Genomic DNA, 24913 nt, shown 5'->3' with positions numbered 1-24913 from the left:
TAGTTTTACCATCTTGTACCCATTTTTTTAATTTCCTATATGAGAAAATTTAAAAAAATGTATTCTATAAATTGCAAATTCAAGTTTTTTTTTGTAAATAAAAAAAAAGAGTACAGGTCGGACCCGATTACATACAGTTTGGATTTTTTTTTATATTTCAAATATGACTTATTTCAAGAAGAAATTTAACCGTTCAACGTTAAGGTGTAATTTAAGTGGTTATTACATGTACAGTGGGGTGAAAATCTTGATTTTTGAAGATTTTGCTGGAGTTTTCACCAAGAATTGTTTATATCGATATTGCAGCTAAATTAAGAAAGATAGAAATTGGGTGTCAAAGAACAAATTGTAGGGCGGTCAGAGAGCTTCAATTTAATTGATAGAAACAATCTAGTTTAATATACATTTTTAGGATGAAAGTAATATTAACACTTGAAAAATTATTAACTTTCAAGTTTTTCACTTTCAAAATATTATTAAAATCCACTAATTTAGATGTTCCACTACTATATCCTGTACTAAATTTCCTCATCTTTCAAATGAAAGCAACATAATCGTATTCCGTAGTGTAACTTTGTATTGTAGAGTCAGTTTGAGGCAACAAAGTACGAAACAAAAAAAAGTTCAATAACTATGTCATTGTTGAAATTCGAACATATGCGTAGAAGGTTTTTTTTTCATCAAATTTGATCGTCTATCACTTCCTGAGAGAATTTGGATAATTTTATTTTTTTCATGTGAGAAAGGTGTTTTCTGACTTTAAGGGGATGAATCAAAAATCAAACTCCTCTTTTATATTCAAAAAACGAAAAATACATGCAAAAAAAAAACGAATAAATAATATTTTTTTGACTCGACTATATACAGGATTCGATTATATACAGTGAAAAGAAATCAGAAACTCTATACAATTGAGTCTGCGCTGTACTAATTTTTTTTTCTCAGAGTATATTTTTTCACGTTTTAATATCAATACTCTGTAACTCTTTCTAACACTATTTCGATACGACTCATAGTTCTTGAGATATAAATTATCAAAGATTTCTCTTACTAAAATTGATACGCCATTTTCAAAAGTTACATTTGAGTCGAAAAATTCCGAAATGCTGTAGAAAACTCATATTTCCTCCAACCCAAACGAAATACAAACTTTCGTTAGAATCAAAAATACAAGTTTTTAAAATCGGTATTTTTACTTCGATCTCGTTTGGAATTGAACTTTGGCGAAATCATCATAAAAATGTGAACAAATTATCTCTGTTACGAAAACAAAAAAAATAAAATAAAAATGGGCCTGATCACGAACATCACTGCCACATACGTTTTCACGTCACTTCACTTAATCTTTCTGTGTCTATCATTGTCACGGACAGTTGCGTGTAAAAATGAACTCCGTGAGGTGAAAGTGTTCATTCCCGTTTATAAGAGACATGTTGGTTGCATAATGTCGGGTGTTTGAACGTTGTGTCGGTTGCATAATTTCGGACGATCGAATGTTATGTAGGTAAAATTAATACAGCGTATGAGATAATATTCCATTTAATTAATCGTATATTTTAGAATGACAAGTTTGCGATTATACCTCGATGATTAGTTTGCTGAATCAAATGCTGGCTCAAAGATGAGCAGGAGTACTTGGTTGCTCGGGAATAATGTAGTTGTTGAACTAGAGATAAAACATGACTATTATGTTTAATAATCGAAATCTCGCATACTCTTGAACTTAGTCTTACTCGTTTCAATAGTGAGAAATATTTAGAATCATTTTTTATGAACCGTTTCTACAATTTTGATAAATAATAATATCTTCTATACCTCAGAACAAACCCGAATTTATCCACCTCACGATCAGTATAATCTGAGCTACTCCCATATGGGATTATGAAGTTTAATCCTCTTATCCTTCCCATTCTCGTGTAATTTGATAAACGGGACATGAGGTTTGATTTCATTATTTAAACAGAAACTGGCTAGCAGCGTCGGTCAGAAGCACAATCCTCATAGAAAACATCTGATGGGTTTCAAGGAATTTGACAAAAGCGGAAAAAAGTGGTTTCTTAAAATAGATAAAGTAGAATTTTAAGATAATTTTAATTCTGAAATATGTATCCTACGAGCGTAATGAAATACCGGGTTTTCGTTTTCACGGAATAAATTTTTTATGGAATTGCTGAAATGATCCGACATCCATTTATCCGAGTGTATCATCTACTCGAAAAATATCCTAGTTTTTATTACTAGGATATTTGTTTTATCCTAGTTTTTTACTAGGACATTTTTCGAGTAAATGTAAATGTAAATGGATAAATTTTCGGTAATTGGATGGTGGATCATTTCGGTTTCCGTGTAAATTGAATCGTTATGGAATGCTTCAACTCTTTGTGGTCGTATGTTTGCTTTCAGTTATCGAACCTTTTTTACCTTTCCGGTCTGGGTGGCTTCCAGCCGTGAAGGGTTAAAATACCAATTGTCTACAAATAAAAAAATATCATTTGAATTTTAGAATATTAGGAAAATAGAAACCGCATTGACCGCATTGTTAACGTGGAATTACAAAATCATTTAATTTATTCACATGTTTATTACTTTCGATATTATCTTAGGAATTAATAGGAATTTGATGATTCGTGCATCATAACAAATTGGCAACAAAAAGCCAATTTAGAACTTCCAAATTAACAAATTAATTGGCTGCTTGCTTCTTAGAGAGACCGTGGAATAGAAATCACAAAATATCACAATTTTCTACTGGGGAATAGTGCCTCGCCGCTACGTTACTTGCCCACAGATTTCTTGTGCCAGTTTATATATTTAGATATTTCTTTTTTGACCGGAATTACGGCGGTTGGGGGAATTCAGTATTTTCGAGTTGTGTTATTCTCGAACTACTTTAGCTAGACTAAACCAGGGTTATCATATCTTCAGAATAATAGAATAATCTGTATTTGTACAAATGTGTTCGACTTTTTGAGCCCAAGAATCTGTAGTTACAGATTACAGTATTTTTTTTGGTTTCATACAGATTTACAGATTTTTTAAAATAACGTTCCAATATTTATTATGGCTTCATGTCAATAATATGTTTTCCCATCTCACCAATTTTTTTGTATATATAATTCGAATCAGTGTGGCTCTAAGTCTTTTTGGCTTCATATGAAGCGTGAAGCCCTGCTTTCTCATGTTCGATCCAAGGCGAAATGATGCAAAAGTCTGTGTGATCGGCTAACTCCATTTTTAATATGTAACACTGTTCATCATTTTCCTACTAAAGCACATTTTCTGAATACTTTAGTTTTTAGAAAATTGAAAACTATGAAAACATTCATTATCAATATTCTGATTTTCCATTTTCAGAAATTTGAATTTTTGATTTCTTTTTTCATTTTTATAATCATTTAAATTTTCTGAATTTCCTGGATTTTTTATGTAGGACTACGTATTTCATTTCTATACCGGAGTGTAAAATCAAAGTTTCGAAAACGAAAGCGTTACGCCGGAGACCGAGATTTTGAGCGTTAATAGCTCCTAAACAACTGAACGAAATGGTATGATAAACACTTCATTCGAAAGATAAAATGTCTACGCGTTCTATACTTGTTACTTTTTGATCCAAAAACTTGTTTCAATAGTCTTAAAATTGCTTTCAAAACAGGCTATTGAAATCACCAATCGGTATATAAGCGAGCGGCGCTCGGAAATCCACTCAGTTCTAATTGAACAGCGATTGGAGCATGTTGTCGCTGTTGCGGTGAAGCTCTTTATTTATCATGAAAGCGCGGATGAACGGTGTCACCAAGAGCCTGTTTGTGCACCCTAGGCCAGAAGGGAATCTATCAGGAGGAGAGTGATGCCACAAACGGTTCCCTGGGAAGACATCGCTACACACACATACACGCGCGGCTATTAACAGGTGGTTATCGAGTTGGCATTAACCACTGGTGGGATTCCAGTATCGAGGAAAACGTGGAAATATCTAATCGTTACTGAAAATAATCTGCCAGTTCCTCTGGGAATTTTCAAAATATATTCATGTGAAAGAGTTTAATTGAATGTTTTCTATCCATGTAACACTGTGACCAAATACATTTGGTTTTGTGTTTTTTCAATCAATCGCAATTAACAGGATAGCTTCAGAAGATTATTCTTCCCCATCAGTAGGATATTTCCGTATCCAATATTGTATGCGCCCGCAATCGATTATTGCTCAGTCGCCGAAAGTTCCGAGCTCAGAGAGTTCATTCCCCTCTAGTTTGCCTTCCAAATTGCCATCGTAAACCACGCCTTCTCTCGATTCAATCACGCACAAAAAGCATACTTAAGCGATATTCTGGTGGTGAGACGCATTCCTTTTTCGTGAGGACATCGACAAGACAACATCGTTGCTGAGGGTACTCGACGGCGAAGGATCGAGATCTGCCCTGAAACGTAAGCAGTTTGTTTGAAACTGTGAGGGAGCACAGAGAAGCCGATCCTTCTGGAGAAGAGAAGGTGATCATCGAAGCAGCCGCTACACACACACATACACGCACGGAATTCTTTCCGTTTGGATGCCATTCAGCATCGAGAAAGATCCGGAAAATAATCTGCCAGTTCCTTTGGGAATTTTCAAAATATATTCATGTGGAAGAGTTTATTTGAATTTTTGAAATATCTAATCGTTACTGAAAATAATCTGCCAGTTCCTCTGGGAATTTAAAATTACATTCATGTTAAAGAGTTTATTTGAATGTTTTCTATCCATGTAACACTGTGACCAAATACATTTGGTTTTGTGATTTTTCAATCAATCGCAATTAACAGGATAACTTCTGAAGATTATTCTTCCCCATCAGTAGGATATTTCCGTAACCAATCCCTCCTTCAGGAGAAGAGAAGGTGACCATCAAAGCAGCCGCTACACACACACACACACACACATACACATACACGCACGGAATTCTTTCCGTTTGGATGCCATTCAGCATCGAGAAAGATCCGGAAAATAATCTGCCAGTTCCTCTGGGAATTTAAAAATACATTCATGTGAAAAGTTTATTTTAATGTATTCTATCCATGTAACACTGTGACCAAATACATTTGGTTTTGTGATTTTTCAATCAATCGCAATTAACAGGATAGCTTCTGAAGATTATTCTTCCCCATCAGTAGGATATTTCCGTATCCAATATTGAATGCATAAAACCTTGTGCCTTCAACGTAACGCTCTCGTTTTCGAAGTCCCCCAAATATTCATTCATTCAGAATGAATTCAGATTCAACTTCAAACAAATGATCTCTAAATCAACGATAGTCCTACGTCACCCTTGCGGTTATACCATAGATATAACCCACTTCCTGTTTTTTTGTTATTTTTTTATAATTTTCTGATTTTTTAAATTTTATTAAAAATTTGCTGAATTTTTCGAACTCTCGGTTTTCTGATTTTTTCACTTTTTTGAATGTTTTTCCGAACTATCCGAATTATACGAATTATCTGAATTATCTGAATTTTTTAAATATTCAAAATTTTCAAATGTTCCGAATTTTCTGGTTTTTTTGAGTTTTTTTTTGGCTTTTTCTGAATTTTCTGACATCTTCGATTTTTTTCAACTTTTTTCAATTTTTTGGATTTTCGTTTTTTCTAAAATTCTGATTATTCCGAATTTTATAATTTTTCATACTTTTCCGAATTTTCTGAATATTAAGAATTTTGTGGATTTTCTGAATTTTTCGAATTTTCTGATGTTTGAATGAATTTTAAATTTTATGATAAATTTAGATTTTTGGAAATTTCAAATTCTATCTTCCGAATTTTCAAAATTTTCTGATATTGTTCAATCTTCGAATTTTAAATTGTCCGAATTAAAAAAAGAAAGAATCTGAATTCGAATTTGAATTTGAATCTGGAACTGAAACTAAATGATTCAGATTCAGTTTCAGTTTCAGATTCAAATTCAAATTCGAATTCAGGAGGAAAAAGACGAATACGAAGAAGAACAGTAAGGAGAGAAAAGGAAACTGTAGTAGAAGAAAAGGGAGAAGTAGAAAAATGAAAGAAGAAGAACAGGAAGATGAATGAGAAGAAGACGACTCTGTTATGATATATAAGGGTTGAATCTGAAATTTTAGTTCAAAATCTGGCTTGAAATCAAAAAATTATTTTGATTCTGAATCAACATTAGTTGACCAGAACTTATTGCTAATTTGCATCAGAATCACCGGACGGGAAACGATGCCACTATTGCAGTATTTGAACCAAACCACTATTTACATTTTGAACCGCCCGACTTGCCGACGCAACAAAATCGTAGAGTCTTAAAAGCGTAAAATTCGTTTTCTTTTCATAACTCGGTGTTAAATTATTAATATTGTAATTTTTTAGTTTTTTGCCGTAACTACAGATAGATTGCAAATCATAATTTTCTCCGCGGACTTATTTGTAAAAACAATTTCGGATTTGCTGGATCTGAATACTGGATTTTGAATTGATGGATCTGCGGTGCAAATCAGTCTCCCGTAAACCCCTCGGTTTTAATAAAAAGTAATTCAATTCGCGATTTGAATTCTCATTCACGATTCATTAGTCATCCAGCTAGGTCGCTAGCTGTCATCGTGGTGAGGCTTTCCAAATGGTCTTTCTCAAGGACGAAATTTTAGTCCAGTTTTTCTAATTGGTCTTTTTCGAGGCTAGAGATAAATGAGATGAGAAAATTCGAAGCCTCTGTAATTGAAAACATCATCATCATCATCATTTGCAAGAATGAACGCTTCAGCAAACGAGCAGGCAACAGTCAGACGCGTAGGTTTGGCTGACGCAAAGTCTGAGAGTGAAATTGCTTCGGAATGCTTCGAAGTGTGTTGTGAATAAAAGATGCAATTTTGATCTTCTTTTAAATGTCTTTTCAGCCCATTAAAAACCTTCCATGTTCAAATTCAATTGATAACAATTTGTTCGGATATCTTCAGATTTTAGTGTCCGACCGTACAAAAAAGAGGTAAAATAAAGGGGCACAGGTTGAAGAGTTCATTCGCACGCAAAAAAAAAAGGTATATCAGTTCCCCAAAAATAAGAAAGCACTGCTTGATTTTTCGTAAAAAATAATGAACAAGTCATTTTCAATCGGCAACATCAATGACAATCCACTAGAATCTTTAGCAAAAACAGGAGTGAGTGAGAATTTTCTCTATTTTTTCTGTTGGGTAAATTGAGTTGGGTTGGGACCACACATGACAAAGAACCAAATCATACTACCGAGAAATCTCAGGCTTTCTTAGAATCTAAGCGGAGAAACTTCCCGGAGAGGCCTGCTCAGAGCCCAGATTTGACCCCTATCGAGAGTAACGTGGATAAGACCGTTTTAAATAAGGACATGTATTTCACAGTCTCGTTACGAGCCTGAAATACTATTGGAGAGCATAAAGAAACACCTTCAGAAGGTGGTCGAAGCTCACGGTGGTTATATTGAATACTAAAGCTCCCAAGATTGCTATACTGGATCATTCCGTCAAATGAATTTCGAAAGAGGGTTTTTCTTTTGATGTCAGCGTTTTTCTTTTGTTTTTTCCATTCCGCTAAGAACATAATTTTACGAATGTATGGACTCAATCCATGTTGCATCCTCAGCGTTTATACATTGTTTATTGTTATTAAATAGAAACATATTAATATCAGAGATTTAAAGAAGCTTTTGCTATCTGAATATGTTTTTTTTCGGTGGGGCTCATTATATATTTTCATAGCTGTCGAATAATACAATAGTTATTGGGAATTGAAAGAAAACAGAGAATTCTATTCGCAAATATAAGTAGTTATAAGTAAAAATATGTAAAAATAACATGAAATGTATCAACTTCAACTTCAGCTCCACAGGCGCTTCTGTCCGTTGTCATTCCTGGGTCAAATTCATAAAACTCCGACATATGTAGGAATAAACTAACAGCTCTACTCCCTCTAGCATCCGTCTGGACTTGTTGCGAAAAAAAAGAACATACAAAAGTTATGACAACAGGGTTATTTCAATCAAACTACAATATTCATCCACTGGTTCATATAACATATAACAAACAACGAGAGCACACAGAAGGAGCCAACTATCCTTCCATTCTCCGGTGTAGATGCTATCACTTGCACAAGACATTAGCCGAGAAGTAGTAGTAGACAAGTATGTACAACACGTTATTACAGGAAGCAGCGCCATGATAATAAAATTTTCGTTCTGAGCGCTTCAGTGTTTCTCCTCCTTCCGCCGCACCTTGAACCGCCTCCGTACCTCTTTACCTTGCCGCGGAAGGGACCAGTTGACAGAGGTTGGCTCGGCCTGGCCTGGTCCCCTTTTTGTCTGTTACTTTTCCTGGTGCGGTGGTGTCAACTTCCTCTCCGGTTCCCGGTTCCGGCGAGTATCGATCAAAAGGCATGACAACCGGGGGCAAAAGGCTATGTACCAAACTTTGCCATAAAATGTACCTTAAGCTTGAGCGTCACATCTGCTACTACGCTATGCTACGATAGCTCGATGCTGTGTGGTCAAATTTTCCGTTAATGCCTCCATAAAAACAACTTCTAAGTCACCCCGAAGGTCGCGAAGTGCGTTCTGTTCTCCTTCGCAAATTGACGCTTCTTAGCTTCGCACCACGAGTGGGAAAGTTCCGCAAGGTGGGGGCAAATTATTGCCTTATATTTTGTTCAAAAGATAAAACTTGTTGTACTCCAACCAAGCTCATCCTTTACTATCAAATCGAAAACATATTGGAGAAGGCTGAAAGTTATTTTTTGTTCTTGTTGGCTCCACTTGTTGCCCTGCCACCATTTTTCCACCAAGTCCTAATCTGATTGCAAACAACTTTTTCGCTACGGATTTGTTGTGCTCTCGATGCCCCCATCCCCGTTAAAGGGGCCAGAGTGTCCTTCACTATTGCTTGTGGCCATCACTACGCCAAAACCGGTTCGGAAAGCAGGCAGACAGCAGCAAACCACCTGATAATAAGATAATCTTTATTTTGTTGGTTCGTTTCCGACTCATTTTATGCTTTCTTCGTACCAACACACAACACCAACCAGCTTCACCTGGACTGGAATGCGATTTGTGGCTAGAAATATGGGGCAGAAGGCAACTGGGAAAAGGTCCCTGCAATAGATTATCTATTATCAACGGAGAAATTCCTCCCGGCTACGACGGGGCGAAGACCAGGCTTTTTCCTACCCTCTCGCTGTCGATCGCTTTCCACGGTTCTTTTTTGGTAGTGTCACATTAAGTACCGATAGTGGCTTGAAGTTGTTTCAATATCGAAAACTCTGTTCAGATGCCAAAAGAGGTGGAAGAGTGGAGGAATGCGAAAGCTTTAAAATCACATCATTTGGGGCGATAGGAGCCGGGAGGAATGTAGCGAGGGGGTGAAAATTTCTCTTCTTAATCTAGAGCTAATTTGGTGGCCGGTTCTGGCACAAAAACAAATATCTGCGAGGTGAGGGCGAAAGGGGACGTATTCGCTCGATAAAATTCCGAATTTTGGGGCTGATTATAGGTTTTGTGTTGATTGCCATTCTGTTGCATATTTCCCGCTAAATTGGGAGCTTTATTGGGGGGTATATATACTGATCGGAAGGCGTATTGTTTTGGAACGAATGGCGGAACTTTTTGTGGATACCCAACCGATACGGTGTGATGTATGGAAAAGGTCGGGCTGGTGGGATGAGATTTGACCGACCCAAATTATCGAATTAGGGATCAAATGCTTGAGCCTAGTTTACGAGATGTGGGAGAAGTGCAGTTAGAGAGACGCTTAATGGTGCACCGTAAAAATAATTATTGACGCACAATAAAAAGTTTATTTTCCTCACGTTAAAGTGAAACGGTACGGACCGGAATTATAAAACAAGGTGTTCAACAAATGATTCCAATTTGAATCGATGGCTAGAATGGCGAATAACAACAAAGTGCAATCGCTTATCTCGCTGTGCGCTTGTCCGTTTGCCCTTCAGACTCGTTATCTTGGTTCTATGATATGTCATGCGATTCTGAGCTCGTAGAAATTCATGACAATTTGTGCAAATATTCACAGACGGTAATGAATCGACCGGTTTCGTAATCGCGAGTATTATCAGCAGCAATTCTGTCAAACTTAACGGGATGTTCCCGTGTAGTTCCACAGAGGACCGAAAGATTTCTTTTCCTGTTTTCAAAAATTAAAGAATATGATACGATTTTTCATGAACTCATCAGTATACCTGACTCTATTGAATTCAACTGATTTCATATTTCATATAACTGAATCGCGCTGCTATTGAATAGTGTACCTCTACGAACTGGAGGTCGAACGATGAAATCGGTAGTAAAACATCATACATATCGTGTGGAAGTATCTTCTGGGTACCCTCAGAAAGCAAGTGTCACCTGAATTTAATTTGTTATGTATAAATGTCGAAACACAGTTGTGGGATTCAAACAAATCGGTGAAGTGTTTAAATTCTCATGCAGATACGTGCATTCCGCAGAACCTAGTCTCCCTTTGGCATTCAGAAACCCGGGGGCAGGTTAATATTCTGGCTAGGTTTGCCTAGTCAAGACGTGAGATAAGTCTGGCAAAAAAATTAATTGCTTCTATGGGTTTTGAGTTGCTGAGATCAAAAAGTTTCATATGATTTTTGCAAGCTAAGTTTTTTTTTATAAAACATATCAACACGAAAATTGGACAAAAATATAGGCTCAAAAACAAAAAAAAAATCTGATATTTAATGACAAAAACTCATTTTTCCATAAAATATATCAGCGATGGTAATTTTCCGTTTCGACGCTTCGAAAACCATAATAAACTAATCTATTTTAATGTTCCAAAAGTTGCCATTTGGATTTCAGTCCGGTATTTTTTCCTAGAAATTTCAGTCAAATAACCCTACTTTTGCTCGAAAATAAATCAGCTCCAATAGTTTCAATTGAACACCGAAAAATTTAACTCTCCATTTTTAGCTTAAGTATTTTGATGAATTATGATGTAAAGGGATGCCGTGTCGATTTTAAAGAATTTTTTATTTATTTTTTAAATTTTTTTTTCGCACCTTTCGAGGTCTTCCGAAATTGTGTTTTTTTCTTCAAAATACAAATAGCACTAAAAAGAACCCATAATTCTAATTCTTTATGGAGTTATCATTTAAAGAATCACTCTATATTATAAATTATATATCCATACAAATGATAAAGTGATTTAAACATTTTGAGGTAAAATTACAAGAAATGTTCTACAATGTTTTTTAGCAGCTTTTCCGGAGAGGGAACTATTTGTGAATGAGAGTGAGACAGAAAATGTGCGTAAATGTGGTAGCTGCTGGCTCACTTGCCAAACCCTTGGGGGAGCACAATGCAAGACGGGCAAGAATAGAATGTGAGATAATGAAACTTCGGAATTAGATTCAAAAAAAAATCAAAAATTGAAATTTATAATTAAAACATAGCTTTGAAATATAAAATTTAAAGGATTGGAAATTCGAAATTGAGAAGTTTAGATTTGGTATTCGGAATTCGATATTTCAATTTTCAATCTGAAGTTTGAGACTAGAAATTTCAGCTTTAGGACAAGATATTTGAAATCTACAGTTTTCCGCCAGTAAAAAGTACGTGCATTAAATAATAGAATATATAGTCGGTCCAATCAATTTTGCAGATTTTCCTTCTCAGGATACCTAGAGACAATTTCTGCCGCGCGTTGAGACACATAGGATTTTTGAAATTTCATTTTCTGGTTCCGTCGATTGTAACATAATCACATCACTTACCTCAGTAAATCCTGATTCTTACCTCCCCCTACTAACAACTATCCCTCCCATGATAAACGCTAGGGAACCACGCGAACCAATCACGGAGAGCAACTACAAATTGTACAGTTCACCCATGCTCAAGCTCAAGAAATGTTCTACAATGTTTCCATTTTAAAATTTTTATCTTGAGGATTCATAGTCTTTTTCGGCGTTATGATTCTTTGCATGATTTTATATGATCTTATAATCTATATTAGGTGATTCGGCGAACTTCATTTTTATTTGTATTTCGACTCATTTTTAGTTAAAAAATAAATTGTGTGAATTCTTTCGAGGTTTCACTTTTTTTACCACGCGAACGCTCGTGGGTGCAATTCCAGAAGTATTAATTGATTGTTATTCTGATTGGCCTTTTTCAAGGCAAGACTTTGTAATTTGAAGTCTCCATTATAGGAAAAATCAATCAAAATCAATAGTGTCATTCAGATGAGAAGGCAGCAGTTTCGACTTGTTAGAAATAGAATAAAATTTATTACTTGATGTTGCATGAATGCCTCATATACGTAGTCTGGAACCTTACTAAATCATTTTTCTAGAAGTTTTCAATATGTTCCGTCATTACAAAATAAAATAATTATCAGACACAAGTTTCTTTCAAGATGTTTTATTAACTTTCAAAACAAACATTTTTTTAAATATTTTTAGAGTGGATAATTTTTCACTAGAATCCATTACCATTTCCGTATATAAAGGCACCCCATCCCCCTTCGAAATGGAGCAGAACATAAAGAACAATCTTATTCGTCGTATTCGAAAATCCCTATATACAAATTCATACAATCATCGGATTGATACTTTTTTAGTTTTTAACGGGAATAGATACGAATTCATTTGAATAACTTACATTTCCTAGAATAAATCGAAAAAAGTTCAAAAGTTTTTAATTTCTGAAATAACTTTTAAAACGGTCCAGCGGCTCAAAAGTAACAAATTTTCAAGAATTTATTTATTTATAAATTTCACAACAAAGTCGATTTTTTTAGCTCACCCTAACTAAGGTGGGTGCGTCCTAAGAAAACAAGAAAAAAAAAACGTTTCTAAAACTTTCCGACGATGAACGAATATACTAGTTGTGAGCAAAATCAGAGCAAATAACTTTTCTCGACATTTTTTTTTCTTTGTGAAATTACTGTATTCTGAATGATTATAACCTAATTTATTTAATAATTCGCACATTAATTTTTTCGAGAAAAGTTTGCTCTGATTTTGCTCAAAACTGGTATATTCGTTCATCGTCGGAAAGTTTTAGAAACGTTTTTTTTTCTTGTTTTCTTAGTATGCACCCACCTTAGTTAGGGTGATCTAAAAAAATCAACTTTGTTGTGAAATTTATAAATAAATAAATTCTTGAAAATTTAATTAGGAAATATTTTAATTAAATATTAGGAAATTAGGAAAATTAAATATAGGAAATTAGGAAAAAAAATAGGATTTCCGTTCAAAAATAAAAAAAAATATTTTTGAGAAATCAGGTAAGTTGGTTATTTTTTTTAACATCATTAGAATCTTCTTCTTATTTAATGGCACTAACGTTCCTAGAGAAACTTCGCCGTCTCAACGTAGTATAAATTGCGTCATTTTAATTAGTACTTAGTTGAGATTTCTATGCCAAATAACACGCCTTGAATGTATTCTGAGTGGCAAGCTCCAGAACGGGAATCGAACCCGAATCACCGGCATGTCAGGTTTTGGCGCTAACCACTCGGCCACGGGAGCACAGCATTAAAATAACAATATTGAATTGAATTCGTACGTTTGGAATATAAAATTCGAGGTTTGAGAACGGAGTATTTTAGGCTAGGTCGAGAAGTTCGCGGAGCAGAAATGTTTGATTGGATTTTATGAATTACTCCTTTGCCCGATGCATTTTTGTCGGCGATCCTCCAATTTCTTTATCCCATCCCCAAAATGATTTTCAGATAGCCTTCCAAAATACCCACCTACTCCTGCAATAACTTCTTTTTTTCTTTAAAAACACTTTCCACATAGAGTTTTTTTAGTGTTGGGAGGAATGTCGGAAGGAGCCAAATCTGGCGAACACAATATCGTTCTAGGCGTTGGTACTTCTATTTTCAATTCGTTAAATTTCGTCTTTACAACATCGTTGCCATTGAAAAGTATAATGCCATGATGTCTTCCAAGATGTTATCCAGAATAACAGCGCTGACATCCAAAGACATGGAAACTGAGCAGCCCCCGATGTTCAAATAAAAATTTCCTTTTATTGTTCTATTGTAGCATCATACTCTTGGTTGACATTTTATTCATTTCAAACAATTCAGAAAATAATGAAAAAATTAATTGAACTGCGATAGTGGAATTTTATAAACTGTGCCGACTCTCTCCAAATGAAAAGTCCACCCTCTGTCTGATGAGACCGGCGCGGAAAATCAGAAAACTCAGTGTCAGTTTCCAGGGACCGACGCGGGGCTCAACGTGTCAATGATGACATTTCTTTATGAGGATATCCATAATAATGGCCATTTGGAGTTGGAATTACGGGCAATAATGAAACGAATCGAGACGTTAGTCTCGATACATAATCACTGTGAACATTGAAACTTCATCAATGTCTACTGGTACTAACCAGTGTACTGATAATGTCATTACTAATGATTATCAAAAGGCGAATGTTTTGAGATATGAAAGCTGTTATCATTAAAAACAATTTAAGATTTTGTAACGGTGTGACTAAACTGTGGTTTTTCCTAAATATTTCATAGAGCAGGAATTTGAATTCGCCCTCATAGAACAGCGGTCGTAATTTCTTATATGCCAATGTAAATTGTTATGTTGGGTAGTCACCACCTTATGTACAAGGTTTCAAAAAATTGGCAGACTTGGGGTGGAATGGCTCTGTGTAATTTACATCAATTTTATAAACTTAACTACTGAATGAATCAAATGACATTATATTTAACGTTTACAAATAATAAACAATCTACAAGTTTAACTGGACATGATGAGGTCATAAACCTTCTCTTGATAAATCAGGTTCGGTCAGATTTGAAGATTGTTGATAATCTTCTCGTCGGAAAGTGTAGACAACACATTTTAAACGCAAATTGATCCAATATTGTTGTGCCGACGTCTCTGCTTCCTAAAAAAAAGAAACCCGCAGACGTGACGAGTAATGCAGTTCCCGTAAACAACCGCTTAGGTTCACACAACCGGACACGATTCAGGGTTGCAACAAAGCGCAAAGATAAAAAGAAACAGAAAAAAACTCGCGATGGCTGGCTGACTGCCGAAGACAGATAAAAACATTTTAGCGAAATTAGTCGCACATTGTCGCCCCAAATATTATGTATGAGTCCCAAAACATGGTCGAAGGATGGACGAACGAACGGCGGACGCTTGAGAGATGCCATCTCGTTTGACAGCACCGGAGACTATAATGGCAATAATCAGCAGAGCGGAGAAAGAGGGTGCAACTTTCCGTTTCGTTTTTTTTCTCGTTTCAAACTTGCTTATTTGCCTTGATGATGGTGGCTGCTGCTGCTGCGACGGAAGCTTCAGCTTAAACGTTGTCGTTGTCTGTATCAAATTGCAATATATTATGATTGACATCATTTCTCAATTTCTTTATTGCTTTCACGTCTCAACACCATGGTTATCATCGGTGTGGAAACTCTATTGGTGATAGCTTGATAGCTTTATAGTATGCTGTCGGTAAAGGAATAAATAAATTTTTATCGATCTCTTCTCTGAATGGTGACTTTTTTATGATTCCAACATTTGTTTATTTTTCTTTCTAGGGCAATTGCTCAACTCATCGAACGGATTCGACTACACAACCGATCAAGTAAGTGTTATGACGACCTTCATTTGAAATGTAATGATCTCTTTTTGGAAAAAAACCACTTGAAAAAAAATTGGATTTTCTTTTCATAATTATTGATTGTATTTGTTTTTCATAGTTTTCATGGTCTCGGGACCAAGGGCGCTAATTTTTTTTTCTTGAAAGCTGAGGATTTTTTACATAACATATCTAAAAATCAGAGAGGTGTTTTTTTGCTTTGAAGTTATGAACTTTGTAATACAGGTCGGACTCGATTATCCGGAGTATTTTTTTTTTCTAGATCAGAAATTTTGAATAACATTTGAATAAAATTGAATGTAGCTATACCCAAAATTGATTTTTAGCTCATGTTTTGTCTTCCCGATTTATGACATTAAATGAGACCTAACATAACATAAAATGTCATGACTCACAAATACTGGTAAGCATTTGTATAATATACATGGTACAGCAATATAAGATTAATACGAGCGAGCGAAACAAAAGACAAATAAGCTTTCCGCATACCTTGCCACATACACGGCCCAGACCGAGATAGATATTGTTCTCCTTCATGCGCTCCTTTTTTGCTCTTATAAAACACTTCCCAACTTCATTTTATAATCAGGTGCAATATTATCACGTATTTGCTGAACAACTGCTGAAGCATCATTAGCCATGTGGATAGCTTGGTCGTGTAAAATAGCTTTGCATTCCAGCCGGCCTCGGTTCGATCCCCATTGACGTCGTATGGACTTTTTTTGGCACAATCTCAAACGAAATGAGAAAAGAAAACAGAAAGAGATGTCTGCTCGCATACATACAAACCATTTTTAAGCTTTTAAAATAGCTCATTATTTGCGCATTTGACTCTCTAGCACACGGAATGGCATCTTTTCTGCCAAAGATGGACTGTTTTCTGCCAACGCTAGTTTGGGTGTAGGTAGAGGAGGGGGCTGGAATAGTGGTTGTTCCATACAATTAATTTCGATTATCCGCAGTAGATATTCTTAACCAAGATATTTTTACGTTGAAAGACGTAGAAATTTCTAAATTCAAATAAATACTTTAAACTACAATTTAAACATACCTAATATGGTAATTTAATAAAACATGGGTGTAACGGGTGTTAAATAAAAAATGAGATTTTTTTCAATCACATATAAAAAATATATATTTTTTTTTTCATCGATTTCAGTATTTTTTATTAATAACATAATGTATTTTCTTCAAAAAAATGTCAGTGAATGTTTGAGTAAGGGCCGTGGTCTGCTGTTCGACGCAACTTTGTCGCGATGTTCTCACAAGAACGTTGTACGGCACTTACGTCCATTTTACGGATACAATTCCGGATTCTTGTAGTCAGTTGCTTCGTGTCCTTGGCCCTCCAATTGTTTTTATACACTAGGGCACTGAGTGAGCCAAAGAAATCCTCTATTGGGCGGCACTGGGGCAAGTTTGTTGGGTTACGATCTTTCGGCACGAACGGTATCTTTTTCTCCTCAAGATACGCCAGCGTCTTCTTGGCGTAATGGGAAGACGCCTTGTCCGGTCAGAAGACGTACTTCCCATCCGCGTGATGCTCGTTCAGGAACAGCAGCAGGATTTTATCGAGGCACTCTTCTCGATAGATTTGTTGGTTGATTGGCAGACCGCTCGGCTTAAACCAAGGCTTTGAAATGCCCCGGTCGGAAATGGCGATGTACAACATAACCTTTTTTCAAACTTGTGTTTCACTTCAGTCGATGTGGATGACTTGTCGTTGGAGTAGTAATTATCATTTCCTGGAATATGCGTTTTGGACAGCGGAAAATAGCTTTCGTCGTCCAGAACGAAAGGATCAATACGTGGGAGTAGCCATATTTCCGACCGGCGTCACGCAGGCTGGTTGTGTCCTTGTTGTCAAACAGCTTCTTTAACGATGTCTTCCTCTGCTTCGTCATTATCGTCACCGGACGACCACTTCCGACCTTCCGCTCTACGTTCAGGAAACCCAGGATACGATATACCGTACTGACAGGTACATTTTCTTCCTTAAAATGTGCCACCGTGAACTTTTTTCCTTGCTGGAAATGCGTTTCGTAGAACCGTACAATGCGTTCGCGGAGCACGTGCTGTTTCGACGCCATCTTTGCTTTGACTAAATTCAAACTAGCAAAACCAAACACGCCTACTGTTTCTAGGGAGCCCAAAGAGAAATTTTCTTGGAGAAAGAAAATTTTACGCTCTTTATTTGAGTTACTGAAAGGTATTGAAAAAATTCTCATTTTTTATTTAACACCCGTTAGCTAGGATGAGCAGGGTCCGTTTAGTATGTTTAATGGATAACCAGACCACAGCGTACTTTTTGCTTCAAAAATCATAAATTCAAATGGAAATAATTATTCAATAATCATAAATAATATGATCATTCGACAAATCATGGACGTAGTAAGGAAAAAAAAAGTTGGGGTAGGAGCAGCGTTGCCCACTATAATTTCTAAAATCAGGATAGCTCATATTGGGTTATCCGGAATGTTTGTGCCGATTTATGGGAGAACAAAAACACAATGTTTATAGGCAGACATGTCGAATTTCATGCCAACTCGACTTGGCGACAACTATGCATACTTGAAATATTAAAAAAAAAATAGTGTACTTTTTTAAAAGGGCCAAAATTTTTTTCTTGATGTTTTACCAAAAAAAACAATAACTCAAAAACTATAATGCTTACAAAAATCAGGTCAAAGGATAAAATGTAGAAAATCGTTTAAATTTTCATAAAAAAAATACCAACCAAAATTTGAAAAAAAAATCGCTGAAATTTTTTTTTTAAATTAAATTCATTTTTCTTAAAAACGTTTTTTTTTGTTAAATTATCAAATAAAATTCTGTGAATAACTCTTACAATTTCCAACAAGTCGTCCATACATCGGAAGATGGGCACTTTTACAGGGAAAAAGATATTCTAACAACAACTTGTTCATGTTTTTTTTTTGAAAAAATATAACTAATCCTAATTTTGTTCAAAATCAAGATAGCAATATAGTGTATCAACTTTCGTCAACGTCAACTTTCTATCTATTATAGTTTCTGGAATAAAGAGCATTTTGGTATGGAGACTCTTAAAAAAAATAATGTTCTACTCGTTACATTTTTGTGTAAATTCTCGCATTTGACATGTTCTCAACATGTTTCTGAATAGAAAAAAGTTAGCAAAGCATGTCAATCGTCATAATTTATGCATACAAATGTTACGAATGAAACATTAATGGTAATTTTTCAAAAAAAAAAAAAATAATTTAAAAAAAAAAGAAAAACATGAAAAAGTTCATGTTCGAAAAACTTTTTCCCTGTAAAAGTGCCCATCTTCCGATGTATGGGTGACTTGTTGGATAATTGTATGCTATTCATATATATTTTATTAGAGCTTAAAAAAACATGTTTTCGAGTAAAATAAATTTTTAATTTTAAAATATTTTCTTTCAATTAATTTTTTTTTCGAATATTTGCTTGATATTTTCTAATGAAAACATAAATAGTTTCCTACATTTCATTCTTTAACTAACATTTTTAGATCTTATAGTTTTTTAAGTAAGACTTTTCGAAAAAAAGTAGAGAAAAAACTCAAAAAAATTCTCACATAAAATCTATCAGACCTACAAAATTTTAGTCAAAGAATGAAATGTAGGAAATTATTTATGTTTTCATTAAAAATATCAATTAAACTGTTGAAAAAAAAATTAATTGAAAAAAAATATTTTGTAAATTAAAATTCATTTTTCTTGAAAACGTGGTTTTTTAAATTCTGAAAAAATAGATATGAATACCCTTTACAATTTTCAACAATCCACGCATATATCGGAAGAAGGGCACTTTCACAGGGAAAATTTTTTTAGAACAACTTTTTCATGTTTTTCTTTGAAAAATTACTATTAATGTTTAGTTTGTAACATTTGTATGCATAAATTATCGCGATTTACATGCTCTGCTACCTTTTTTCTAATCAGAAATATGTCAAGAACATGTCAAATGCGAGAATTTACACACAAAAATGTAACGAGTAAAACATTATTTTGTTCAAGGGTCTCCATACCAAAATGCTGTTTATTCCAAAAACAATAAAAGATAGAAAGTTGACGTCTTCGACGAAAATTCATATTTTATTAAGATCTAAAACTTTGTCGAATACACTATATTTCTATCTTGACTTTGATCAAAATTAGGATAAGTTGTAATTTTTTCAAAGAAAATAGAAAAAGTTGTGTTTGTACGATTACAAGAGTTTTTTTTTATTTCATTGTACAGTTCTACTGTTCTATACTGTTTTGGAGTATTCGAATAAATGTTTTCAATTTCAGCAAAATTATTTATTCTGCAATTCAATATCGGATGGAGTCAATTACTTTTTTGTGTCTACATTGGTAGCGATTTCCGAGATGAAACAATGAGATTTTTTAGCCAGAAATGTATTTGTCGTTGGTTTTTTTTTTATAAATGGAAAGCGATTTGAAAAGAGTAGCATTTTGGGCTTAACTTTGTATATTACAGTTAGAATAATGAGATTATTAAATAGAAATTACGGCACAAAAATTGATTGCTCCATCAAAATCCTCTGAAAATTTCATTTGTTTTCCATCTAATGAAAGAACAGATTTTTGGGTTAGTAACCCTCTATTGCATTCAATAGGTTTACAAGGTTTACCTTGAGGAGTGCCTGCAGAAGCGCTTACTACCACTATTGAAGCAGCACGAGGGCCCGACCATCTTCTGGCCGGATCTCGCTTCGTGCCACTGTTCAAAGGACGTGTTGGAGTGGTACGAAGCCAACGGGGTCACCTTCGTGCCAAAGGAAATGAAACCGCCCAATGCGCCGAAGCTTCGCCCAATAGAGAAATATTGGGCGATTATGAAGCAGGCTCTCCGGAAGAACCCAAAAGTTGTCAAATCGGAGGCGGACTTCAAGAGAAAATGGATTTCTGTTCAAAAAAAAAACTACAACCTGACGTTGTACAGAACCTTATGGACGGGGTAAAGAGGAAGGTGCGAGCATACGGGCTTGGGCTCGAAGTATGAATAAAAAGAAAATGCCAAAAGTTGTTTAATAGTTTTTATTTTACTGTCTAAAATTTTCAAAAGGATCGGTCTACTGGGCGAATTTCTACAGCGTTTTTTCCGTGATGCAATTTGATGTGACACACCCTTTAATTATATAAAGGAGTGAGAGTTTTACCATCTGGTTCTATAGTTAATAAACACCAGCGTATTTGTTTTTTTAATGAACAAAACAATAAATTTAAATAGCCATTTTTGTAAACGAAGATAGTTATTATATCCTAGACTATATACTTCATTCCAATCGAGATCTTAGAGGCTGTCCACTTTGAAATTTGTTCTGCATTTTCAAGATTTTTTTCAAAACTTTCCATCCTTAGTACTTTGTTTTACCTCTTGTTTGGCATTCAAATTACATTTTCCGATGAACAGCTTCACAATGCTCATAGTTATACAGTTTTCCCTCAGCAATCGACCAGTATTCCTCAATCAGCCTTAGCTTGGCCCGGATATTATTTCTAGGGAACCAAAGTGGCGCCATTGTCGTTGTACTTCATAAACGATTGGTCTTATCTTAATAGTGACAGATTGCCAAGATGGGTCAAAAAAGTATATAAACTCAAGCCAGAAAAGTTTAACATCTTCAGTAAAAACTCCTTTTTAAAACGAATCCTGGTTTGTTGTTTCAGGAGTTGTGAAAGGTTCATTTTTTAGTATGCAGTTATGCATATTAACGGAATTTGACAATTTTTTTTGTGTTTGCCCGGGCATTTGCAGATCTAACGAGGTATGTATTAAATTTATTGTCCTGTAGTTTTCCCGGAAACAACATCCTTGCAGTACGTTTCATCATCCGTAACGACGCAACCATATTTCATCAGCAAATTCTTGTGGAGCATCCTTGAGCGTTCCTTGGCTTCCAGATTTTACTTCGCATTACGGTTCGATACAACTTATGTCTCGACATTTCACGAACGGAGGCGATCTGGCGTATTGGTAACATCCATACCTCTCACGCTAAAGGTCACGAGTTCAATTCTCACTCCCGACATTCTTCCAAAAATGGGAGTAAAAGTGACGAACCAGCCAAATTGAGTTGAAAATCACTATAATACAGATAAAAAAAAATTCTCGAACCATCCCTTCATTTCCGGGGTCTCCGGGGTCCGTATGAAAAGATCAACCACTTTCGACTGAGTTTTTGGGATGCCTTTGCCTTTTCTTCGATTTCCTGATTCCATGTCGATTTTTCAAATTGTAACAGGACGTGAAATAAGTGAAGTTTTGGGCAGTTGAACAGTTCAGCCGACTCACGAAAGGATAGTCCAGATTTTCATTGCGTACGCGCAGGATAGATTCGCGACGCATTAGTTCCCGGATGGCATGATATATGCAAATAAACTTATCTTGATATTTAAAACAAAAAATTTAAATTCTCATGATGCTTTACGATTCATTATTTGCCAGCAAACGGCTATCTTCTCAATATACTGGCTTTTGATTCTCCAAAAACTTTGTCAAACATCATATTTCAATCAGACAGCAGGCTTTCAAGCTATGATTCTCTAAGAACCGGTTGCAATTAGAATTTGTCATGTGATATCATAAGATATATAATGATAGCACGTGTCAAATCTAAGAATAATCTGCTCGAAGCCTATGAGGGATTATTGATACGAAATTCAACAACGGAAATATCAAGACTACGCAAATGGAATTAGGAAGAAACCGAATAGCGATGCGAATTATCTATTAGGTTATGTTAGTGAGAAACTCAAAAAACAGAAAAAACACGACTTCTAATAAAGCCACTTTGCTTAATTTTTTTTTACAAACCCGTTTGAATAAAGATAACAATCAGGATAAAACGGGATTAACGTTACAATTCAATTCAATTATTTCCTTGATCTAAACAAAAATGTCCACGTGGACATGAGGGAAGGGGTTTAGTAAAAGTCACTTGTCCACGGAGATAATGTTAAAATGATGCCTATACTCCAAAGAATGTGAGGGTTTTCATTATTCAATAATATATAACATTGAAGTTTAGTAAATTTACATTCAAAAATGAAGTGTTCGGAATTTAAGACTGTTGGGATTTTTAGACAAAACGGCATATAAAATTGAATAAAAAGGGAAAGAGTCGTGACAGTGGGCGGTTAATTTTGCGTGGAATTGCTCTATATAGAATAAATAGCTATGTGTGAATCAGATTATAGAAATTTATTGATCAAAATTAACTCTCTCCTGAAAGCTACGAGAGAGTTGATTTTGATTCATAAATTTTCTTATTTCAATGTTAGAGGTGACTGAAATTTAATGATGATACAGGGTCTTTCAGATTAAACGCTCACGCAACAAATTTTAATAACTTCTACAAAAGTGAACCGATTTTCATAAAAAAAAAATAATATTTTAGGACATTTCGATGTGACCCCCCCTTTTTTTTCGATAACGTTTTAAACGGTGAAAAAAATTCTTCATGCACAACACTAACATTACGAATTCGATGCTATTGAAAATCCGAGTTATTTCTTCTTGAGGTTCCTCCAAATTGTATGGCTTATCAACATAGCAACAGTCCTCCACGTACCCCCAGAGGAAGTAATCGACAACGAGAAATGTTGAAATTCTCACCATAAGAGGACAAAGTTTCATTAAGGCTTCGGTTGCCATTCGATCTGACTGAACGAGTAGCCGAATATTATCGTCCCGGAGTGGAGAATGCAGTGTTACTATTGACGGAGCGTAAAAAAAATTATAAGGAGCTACAGGTCGGACTCGATTATATAGTCAACCATTTTTTTTTCGACAATTATTTTCAAATTCTATACATAATCGAATCTCAAGAAAACTATTTTTTCGTTAATGTATGAATATCAAACATTAATAGAAAAATAGCTTTTTCTGTGATTCGATTATGTATTGGATTCGAAAATTAACGTTGAAAGTGAAATTGCGATTATATATGATCGAGTCCGACCTGTATTCGATTTTTTTTGTGTGAGCGTTTAATCTGCAAGACCCTGTATATCCCTATAATACGAAGAAGAAGGAAAATGTTCGCGCATTTGCATTCTGGGCAGGTTATGTATTATTTTTCCGAAAGGCAAGAATATAGATAGAGTATCCATGATAGGAGAACTACAAACAATGGAAAAATGCAGTCTCATTCTTTTTGCCTACCTCTTAAATGTTCAGTCTGATGTTTCTTGCTTTTCTGTTCGATTTTCCTCAACTTTGTCACTGTCACATTTAGTCACTGAACAGAACAAAGCGAGCCGAAAATAATTTGAACTAAAAGATAATTATACACATTTTATGAAATGTATTATTGCCCCAATCGATACCGGAAACGACGAGCATCCAGTCTTTATCTACTTGCATTATCAACGCAACAACAACATAACGATACATCCCTTATCGCAAACTCATGGTATGACAATATTATCCAACGATATGAAAAATATATTCACCCGCAGTTTACAATCCGGAAGCTCTCGACAAATGCTAGAATTCTCATGCCTTTCTGGAATAATCGCAACAGCAATTGTGTACCTTTTTCGAGCGGATCGTCGCCCATAACTACTGTTATCAGTTGCGGCGCAGTGAGAAGACACGACGAAGTGCGACGACTACTTCTCCATCAAGAACAAACATCTGCTCCTACAATTGACATTAAAACACGGGAAAACTTCCACCCTAGATTGTGTGTATCGACATCGCCAAACAAGATTGTAATGGAATCATCTACTTAGCTCGTTCCCTCAAAATCTGGGCGAACTCTGCTCGTCTGCATAGAAATAGTTTTATCCTGTTTTCTCGTGTTTTTTTGTTCCTTCTTTTACTATCATTTTGCCAGATTCAACAAGTTGTAATAGTTGCAAACATTGCCGTCGTCGCTACTTTTCGCTTGTTTCCCGACAATAGTTGCGCTCCTGCTGCTTCCCACAGAGGAATATCATCTCACAACTCGCTGCTACTATTTGAGTATGCGCTTCAATAAAGTTTCACTCGATATTTTCCTCGGTATCCGGGGTATCCTTCCTGCGTTGTCGTTTTGTGGTTTTGGCTCCGCGGAGGTTGGTTGGTTGGTTCTGGTTGTTCCCCTTGCCGTGTGTGCAGAGCTGAGGGAAGGACGCGAGAGTCCTGTTTCACAAACTGCTGGGGAACGGGTGGTGACTGCTGAAAAGCGTCGAAATGAATGCAACGCATTCACACGCCGCCGGTAGAGATGATACCGACCAACCGGCAACGACGATGACGAAGTACGACTGTTGCCGCACTTTGGGAGGGTTTGTGTGTTTGTC

The 24913-nt window shown here is 35.5% G+C and overlaps 1 protein-coding gene across 2 annotated transcripts in view; it reads left to right on the top strand.

Moving 5' to 3' along the window:
* LOC129764344 (catenin delta-2) overlaps positions 1 to 24913 on the top strand; it is a 100813-nt gene that overhangs the window by 17776 nt on the left and 58124 nt on the right. For both annotated transcript variants that reach the window (XM_055763325.1, XM_055763326.1), the window contains exon 2: positions 15547 to 15593. The gene's annotated coding sequence lies outside the window, so the exon portion shown is untranslated. The remainder of the gene's footprint in view (positions 1 to 15546; positions 15594 to 24913) is intronic.

The sequence above is a fragment of the Toxorhynchites rutilus genome, chromosome 2 (assembly GCF_029784135.1).
Source record: "Toxorhynchites rutilus septentrionalis strain SRP chromosome 2, ASM2978413v1, whole genome shotgun sequence".
NCBI lineage: Eukaryota > Metazoa > Arthropoda > Insecta > Diptera > Culicidae > Toxorhynchites > Toxorhynchites rutilus.
This window is presented reverse-complemented; position numbering and strand designations above follow the sequence as displayed.